An 8906-nucleotide genomic window follows, 5' to 3' on the forward strand; every position below is an offset into this window, starting at 1 on the left:
ACTGGTTGGACAGACTATAGACTACTTATTACACAATTTCCCATGGAAGCTTCATGACCCTGTATTATTCTAGGTTTTCAGATGTCATACCTATGTTTCTTCTCTTTAATAATACCATACGATTTTCAGGACAGTGACTTTTTTCCCCTGATTCTTCAACATCCAACAGAGTGTTTGGCTCAGAAAGCATTTGTTGAGTATCATATTTTAGCTACCTATAAAAAGTCAGCCTGGGGGCCGGCCTGGTGGCATATCGGTTAAGTTCGCGCCCTCTGCTTTGGTGGACCAGGGTTCTCGGGTTCGGATCCCGGGCAAGGACCAAAGCACCGCTTGTCAAGCCATGCTGTAGTGGCGTCCCATATTAAGTAGAGGAAGATGGACACAGATGTTAGCCCAGGGCCAATCTTCCTCAGCAAAAAAGAGGAGGATTCGCAACAGATGTTAGCTCAGGGCTAATCTACTTCGCAAAAACAAAAACAAAACAAAAAAACCTCAGCCTGTTGTTTCTTTGGAACTAAAATGTCTATGTCCAAAAATCTCTTGTTCACTTTTAGATTTTTCAGCTTTTGTCCTCTCTTACTTCACCATCTGTTACCTACTTGTTGCTCTTTTTTATTTCAGAGATAAAGAATTCTAAAACTAATTAGAAATTTAAAATACTTTTTAAAAATACTATGAATTACACAGGAAGAAAAGTGGTTATCTTTGGAAGAACAAATCCTCAAAAAAATTTTCTGGTCTAGATGGTTGGGTCTGGATCATTATCTTGCCATTGTTTCTTTTTCTTTCTTTTTTTTTTTTTGGTGAGGAAGATCAGCCCTGAGCTAACATCCATGCTAATCCTCCTCTTTTTGCTGAGGAAACCAGCTCTGAGCTAACATCTATTGCCAATCCTCCTCCTTTTTGTCCCCCAAAGCCCCAGTAGATAGTTGTATGTCGTAGTTGCACATCCTTCTAGTTGCTGTATGTGGGACGTGGCCTCAGCATGGCCGGAGAAGCGGTGCGTCGGTGCGCGCCCGGGATCAAAACCCGGGCCGCCAGTAGCGGAGCCCGCGCACTTAACCGCTAAGCCACGGGGCCGGCCCTTGTCATTGTTTCTTTTGCACACGATCAACCTCAGGAGAAAGTGGGGTGCGTGGACACCACGCATGGCACTGCATTCTTCCATGGCTCGCTGAATTCAGCTCTGTCCATATGCTTTGCATTCTGCTGCTGTTACTGGCAGCACAAAACCCTGGGAGCCGAGGGAATAGCACATGAGAACCTTCTGGTCTTCCAGGTTACGCTGACATCATCTCCCTCTACACCAATCCCATCTGAACTTAGTCACGCTGCAGACCATGTGCTATCACAGAAGAAACCATATTCAGAACGGATTACAATGGAGAACATCGATAGCTTCACCATTAGAATTATTTCTTAATTTAGGTTCCTTCCTCCTTTTCTGTCAAACACACTTAAAAGTTGAAAATGCACATTTTACCCTTTACTAAATTAAGTCCAATTATAGTTAGCAGCTTATAGGTCATGGTACAGACAGTGCTGCTTTCAGTTACAAGCAGAAGCGACCTCGAGGTCACTCGCACATCTCCCACGCAATTTCAGCACGGGTGCAAAGTTTCTTCTCTTTTCATCTCCGTCGACATTAATACAAAATTAAAAATAACATGGGGCTACTAGTATAGCCTTTCATTTTCAACAGTTATATTTTAGGACTGAGGGATTAACTCAAATCCAGTATCATTTAAAATAGGTAGAAAATGGCCCTTTCCCTAATCATTCTCAAGAGAAAAGTCTTTTGTCCACTTTACAAGAAATTTTTGTTGATTAAAACCTGCTCACGGAGTCCAGGTTGATGTTACTCTCCAAGCTGTTGTCTGAAGTGCATTAACTTGCTGCAAATCACCGCAGCCAGAGAAAATGCTTTGTTTTCTGTGAGTTGCCCTAATTTGGTCTAATGAGGAGTTGATCCTTTCCTGCAGCTCTGTTCCTGGGGTTGCTGAAGGTTTGATTTACTCATCCCAGTAAAAGTCTCTGCTTGTTCACCTCTTTCTCTGAACAAAGACTGATTTTCATATGAAAAGGGAGAGTGAATGTTTTCCCCTGGGCCTTGGAGCTGGCTTCTCCGGGAGAAGCGGGCTGTTGCTTTACTTTTTGTCATCTTTCATCACATGAATGTTTCAAAAGGCAGCAGCAATCGTAGTAGTCAAGTCGGTCTCTGCTTTCATGAAGAGGGTGCTGGAAACGAATTTTAAACAATTTTAGCAAGGTTTGCTGGCACACGAGTCTGGATTATAGCATTTAGAGATACGCACTTTTTCATAGGATAGTCGAGACGTAGTCTCTTCCCTTCGATATACCAAGACCTGAGCACTCATTGTTGGTTTGGTCTCCCAGTTACAGCTGATAACATCAAACATTTAAACCTGAGGGCGGCTGAATACAGCTCCAAGCAGCTTCAGGCTGAGCTAGATGTTATCGATGGTTACAAGAGTAACAGAACTCCAGGGCCTGGACTCCGTCTTGGCTTGTAAAATGCCTTTCAGTTCTCTCTCTAAAATGTTTTTATGTAGAAAGTAGCTTGGCATCACTATGTTACTAAACACTAGGAATCTTTTTGGAAGGGAGCAAACAATTTTGAAACATTGAAGATATGGTGATAAAATGGAGACATGCAAAATCCTATTTGTGTGTTGAAAATCACTCTGACTTTTCACTTGTATGTATAGATTAACAACAAATTCCAGGCGTTCTGAACAATTCTTAAGTACCTGTGTGCAAGCGCTTTAAAATGTGAGGGAATTCTTTACCCCTTTGATAAAGCTGTGTCTGGTGATTTATGGATCATTTTGCACAGCCTGGCTGCACAAAACAGGTTAATTCCAGAGCACAGGGCAGCTGAAAGGAGGGAGTCGAGGAGGCTGAGAGCTTTTTCAGGAGTGCCTGGCTTCTTCTTTCCTGAGGGTCTGTACCCAGAAGCCTTGAGAAATCCAGATGACATGGGAGAAAATGAGAATATGCATCCTAGGGATCTAATTTGTTTCCAGAGCCCCCCTCCCACCTGACTCCCAGCAAGACCTGCCATTCTGCATCAGGACCAGCAGCAGACAGCTAGCTGCTAGAGGGCGGGCTATGGGCCAGCCACACAGAGAAAAGGCTAAAAAATAAACTTTGAGAAACCTTTCTTTAAAATATGACTTCCCAGAACACATACATTTTCCCAGAAAAAAAATGATTAGCAACTTAATGTTCAACTATATTAATTCGAGTGGTGTTAAGATATTTACGTTTATATAATGTTCACATATAATGGAGTACCAGGAAGGATAACAATGGGGAAAGCAGAAAATGATGAAAACCAGCTTTTCTTGATGCAGTTCTGACCTGGAGCAGGGTTCAGCCCCAGTGGTTACCATATACATATGCTACCGCCCAAAAAGGGGGTCATCAGCTCGCCGCAAGACATGCCAGTAGTCAAGAGGCAAGGAGATAGCAGAGAAAGGACTTTTTATTACAGCTTGCTAGCAAGAGGGAAGATGGCTGACTAATGTCCGAAAAAACCTTCTTACAGAACAAAGATAACTGGTCAGTTATACAGGGGGCTGGTCTCCGGGTGGGGGAGGCATCTGGTCTCTGGGCGGAGGCAGACATTTACTCTCAGTGAGGGGCATCCATCTGATCTCCGGGTGGAGGCATCCATCTGGTCTTAGTTCTTGACAGCCTTTGGTTTTGCTGGATATGCATCAGACACCAGAGCAACGCCCTGTACCCTTATCTTTCAGTTGTCATTGATGATGGCTATCAGCAGACTCTCTGTTCAGGGGTCACCACAGTTCTAAGAAACTCAAGAGAACAAAGTTATCAACTTACAGTGACTGGGAGGAGCCATAAAATCCACAGAGCATGTCTGGGCTAGTTAATCAGAGGCCATTCAAAGTTACAATAGGGTTTCTTTTCTACAATATGGCTTCCCTCAACCTTGTGTTGAGCTGGTATCACATACACTGGATTAGAAAAGAAAAAATATAAAGAAAAAAGAATACCCCATTTAAAAATGTTTTATTTTAAAATATTACTAAACTAGGGGCCAGCCTGGTGGTGTAGGGGTTGGGTGCACACTCCACTGCGGTGGCCCGGGGTTCGGATCCCGGGTGTGCACTGGTGCACTGCTGGTCGGGCCATGCTGTGGTGGCATCCCATATAGAGTGGAGGAAGATGGGCACCGATGTTAGCCCAGGGCCAGTCGTCTTCAGCGAAAAAAAAAAAAAAAAGAGGAGGATTGGCAGATGTTAGCTCTGGGCTGATCTTCCTCACAAAAAAAAAAAATTACTAAACTAAGATCTTACTAAAGTAATCAAACATGACTAAGTATTTAGAAGGTTTTCAAATTCCATCTAACTTCCTTCAGCTCTGATGTGATTCCCTGCATTTGTTTCATTTTTATTCCTTTTCATTTGGGTTTGAATAGGAAAACAGATGATTAAAATTATATCATTATAACTCAAAATATCGAGATGAAAATAAAAGTTTGAAACTAATATTTATCAAAAGTTAATCTTTTGGGGTTAGGCCAGTTTACTTTAGGCAAAGTGCACAGAAAATTCATCTGTGCAACGATCAAAGGCATTATCATATCTCAAATCCCTGAAGTCTCTCTTGCCTCTTGCAGCAAGGTGCATTAGCCGATCATAGTATTATTTCCAGATAGGAAAATGGAAGAGAAAATGCTGAGCATGACACAGAGAGAGGAGCTTAATAGACTGTGTACAGACATTAGCCTTATGACTCACCATTGATTTGCAGAGCACCACTGCCAACTCCATCTCAGTGAGCCCATCATTAACACTTCCCCTGATCCCTCCAGCCTTTTCTCCTCTCAAATTATCTTACAAGCTTTCCAAGTAGATGCTTTAACTTAATATTTCCTCAAGGATGAGAATTTAAGCAGGTTCAAGACAAACCAATTTGACGTCTCACCTTCTTGGCTGATTTCAGCAAAATATTAAGATCAAGATTTTGTCTTGTTTATAGAGTCTATATCTCTGCTAACATAGAAAACCAACTAATACTGAGTCCTTAAAGGGCTGAGAGGAAAATAAAGAAAAATAAAGCCCTTGCCTTCTCCTTAAGTAACAACAAATTTCTTTCAAATATTTTAAAGTTTTTGTGATCTTTTTTTAAATAAATAAGTTAGGTAACACTAGGCTAAAATGTATCAAACACACAAAAGTGTTAACAACTGGTAATAAATTAATTTCATCTAGTTATCAAAATTGCTTCCCCCCTCTTGTTTTCTACCAGCTATTAACATGAGAATCAGAGAGATGACTGGCACAAACTTTTTTTCTGCATGAATAGGCAACTGATAGTTTTCTATTACTCTCGATCAAGTCTAGAAATGAAATAGATTATGATCACAAATTTAAACATTCATTGCAATTTGCATGGTGCTGTCTTATTCTGCTTTCGTGCTGTTAGGTAGATTCTGTAAAGACATCACTTACAAGCATTGTGCAAACATGCTTTCAACTACAGCGTTGCTTGGTGTGGCGTAGACGATTTGCATCACCTCTAAATGAAGCGTACACAGACTAAAAAGACATTGATGATCTGAAATATAAAAAGAAGTAATAAGAAACTTCTACAGACTGCTCTTTATTTATAAGTTCTCTAAACACTAATGCTATTTCAGAAATAGCTGGAAAGAAGTCTATTTAAAATGGCTTCTACTAGGATAAAAAATTAATATTTCATAATTTATTCACTTTCACATTTTCAGGTTGAGACACAGAGGGAGTTTTCCAGCGTTTCATCAGCAATGTCCTGTGCATGCTCACCTGGCCCTCTAGATGAAATCTGAGCTAAGGCGCTTTATCATCCCGGTTCCTCCTCCTCCAGAAGCCCTCATGGCTTGGTTCTCCTCCCGTTGGACCAGCTCAGGACCCGACCAGGCTCAGCGGTTTCACATGCGCCAGGACACGTCCCTCGTCCTCCTCCTTCACTGCAGTCACTTTCGCTAGCACTGCCTTTCCCTCCACACCTCGCCCTTCCCTACAGCTCGCCTACGTCACCTCCTGAGCTCCAAGCTTAGCACAGTCCGGTGTCCTGGGACCCGGCGTCCTCCTGGAGGAAGCACCACCAGGCAGGTGGGCCCTGCTCCAGACGCCCACGCACAGCTGGCCGGCAGCCCTGCCCGGCCGACTGGTCACGCGCTCGCCGTAAGTGGGCTCTGGCATCCCTCACCGTGGCGAGTCACGGCCGTCGGGAGGCTGTCCAGCTGTCCTGTGCTTTCCGTGCTGCCGTCACACCCACTCCCTTGCTCCAGCAGCACCCTTCTCCCCTGTGTCACGGAGGAATGGAAGCTGGCCGGGTGTTTTCCCTTCTCATCTCCAAGGCTCGTGCGTCTCTCGCTCTCTTTTGTAGATGGTCTTTTCTACTTGCCTGAGGTCTCTTAGGGAGTTTCATCAGCGTCTTCTCCCTGTCCTGTGTCTTCAGTTTCTTTCTTCTGTGTCCCCACATTCCATCTGCACATTCTGTCTCCCTTCAACAGACTGCTCTCTGGTTTCTGCCCCACTCCTCCTGAGGTGGCCAACGGTCACCTACTATTGCTCCTCACAAACTCTAATTGTATCGGTTGACATCCTGATACTCTTTGACATAGTCGATCCTTCCATTCCTCCTGGAATTCTCTCTTCTCCTCCCTCCGTCCCCATACAGTTTCACGGTCCCCTCTTGGATTTCAGAACTTTCCATTTCAGTCTTCTCCCTGGTCCTCTTTTCTTCTTCTTCTCCTACGTGGCTGTGGTCTTACAGGGAACTGAAGTAGTTGAGCCGGAGAGTAGAACTCCAGAGCCCCGCTGCACAGGCTCCTTATTACGTAATGGCTAAACTCACTGGCTTCGGCGTAAAACAAAAAAGGGTTCAAATCCCAGCTTCGTCACTTACTAGATGAATGCTTTGGGGCAGGTTATTCAGCCTTTTTGAGAGCTGGTTTTCTCATGTGTAGAATGTAGGTAATAATGCCTTCCAGATAGAGTTGCTGTGAGGAATAACTCTGGTAATAAATGCAAAGTGTTTGTGAATAGTAACTTTCCAAGAAATGATGTTATTATTTTATTGGTTTTATGTTTCCTCAAGTATTTATCATTGTTTTAGAGTCAACCATGAGACAAAACAGTCAGGTAGGGAGCCATTTAGGACAGCATTATACTAGGAAAGGAGAGAGAGACATTCTTGCTACAGTCCAAATGAACCAATTTAACCATTATCTGAGCTATTTACCTTTAGCCTCATCCTTCATTAAGTTGAAGAGGCTTGTGTTCTTTTGAGAGCCACATTGACTTGAATGCACCCCCAGCACTGTTAGCCAGAGCTCCTCACGGTCTTCTCCATCTTAACCTGACTCCGCATAGACCAGTGACCCCAGATTTGCAGCTTCCAAAGCATATTAACACATTATCTCATTATCTTTAAGACTATCTTTGAACACCAAAGATGGAAATATTGGTTAATAATCTATTAAGCAAGTCAGAACGTTGCTAATTTTGTGGAGGGTTTCTCTACCTATGGGCTTGTAATTCAAAGAAAGAACAAAGAGTCTGTCAACTGTTTAAAGCTCTTGATAAAGGATTTTTTTTTTAAAAAAAGGTAAAACCATAATTGTCATGCAAATATAAAGCAAATGTGTATCAAATATTTTATTTAACTCAGTAGATAATGAAGGAACCATTAAGATGTTACAATCCAGTCAGAGGAGAATCCTCAGAACACACACGTGGAGGTCCTCAGGAGCATATGCACATGAATATGCAGACAGATGTGAGACTCGCGGTGTCCACCTGGCAAGAATGAATGAAGTTCCACACACACAATTCATTTGTATTTCTATGGATAAAAAATGTTTTGTATTATTATTAGAGTTGTAAAATAGTTTGTAGACAATGAAAGGGAAAGATGACCCTAACAAAACACTCAATCATTCTTTTGCCCATTTCAAAGTTTTTCACATTTTTCCTGACAGTTTATCTCAAGAAAGATCCCAACTGTACATTTTATGTCTTGATACTGTACACAGACAGATAAGTTCTACTCAACCGAGACAGATTTAGAGTGTGTTAAGGGTTCCAAAATAATATACAGTAGTCAGAGTCTGACTAGGTTAAGGAACGCCTGATTTCTGCTCCGAGAGCCGGGTCTTTGAACGCTACGTGTCCCCATTACCTTACACGTAAAATGACAGTTAGGTTTGTTCTGTTCTAAGATTTTAGACTAGACGGCAGAAATTACAGAAGCAGGAAAAGTAAGATTCACCACTTTAGGATGTAATAGAACAGGATATTGACTGTTTGACTTACGTTCCCCCTCATTCTTCCTCTCCATCATGCTTCTGGGTTGCATTATAAAGCTGGATACAGGACCTCACTGGGAAGGAGAGGGATGGGTGCTGGCACTGCGTACACCGAGCTTGAGAGAGAATCGTCATGGCATTTCCGTGACGAGCTCACAATGGAATCATTGTCAGACCTCCCTTCGCTTTGACCCTGATGCTGAGCATGGAGTCAGGGCACACACCCTGCAGCACGTCCAGCTGGAGCCCTTTGAGGAAAGGGTGGTGATGTCAGCTCTGGCCTCTGTTCTGAGACAACAACGCCTGCGCCTAGTGAATTACACGAAGATGGACTGCAACCCTCAGTCTGTGTTTACAAAGACATCAGCAGTGAACTCACATACTTTTTAGTGAAGGAAAACCACAGCCACTTTCTTCATTGTGACAAAAGAATCGATTTCTTTTAAATCATGGGTAATTTAGAAAATACATAATATAACATGAGACCCCCCTCCTTTTCTAGTTCATCAATATCACAAGAGCATACGGAAAGGCTGTTTTGCCTTTATTTCTATAAGCT

At 42.7% G+C, this 8906-nt stretch overlaps 1 long non-coding RNA gene across 1 annotated transcript; it reads right to left on the bottom strand.

Annotated features, from left to right (window-relative positions):
* Positions 1 to 3474: 3474 nt before the first annotated feature.
* On the bottom strand, positions 3475 to 8513 carry LOC147916948 (uncharacterized). The gene is made up of 3 exons (XR_015552344.1): positions 8355 to 8513; positions 5505 to 5610; positions 3475 to 3835 (listed from the first exon to the last, which is right to left on the bottom strand). It is a non-coding gene; the product is annotated as an uncharacterized LOC147916948 (long non-coding RNA).
* Between the last annotated feature and the right edge of the window lie 393 nt (positions 8514 to 8906).

Source organism: Ceratotherium simum, chromosome 5, assembly GCF_057802395.1.
Source record: "Ceratotherium simum simum isolate JZ-2026a chromosome 5, ASM5780239v1, whole genome shotgun sequence".
Lineage (NCBI taxonomy): Eukaryota > Metazoa > Chordata > Mammalia > Perissodactyla > Rhinocerotidae > Ceratotherium > Ceratotherium simum.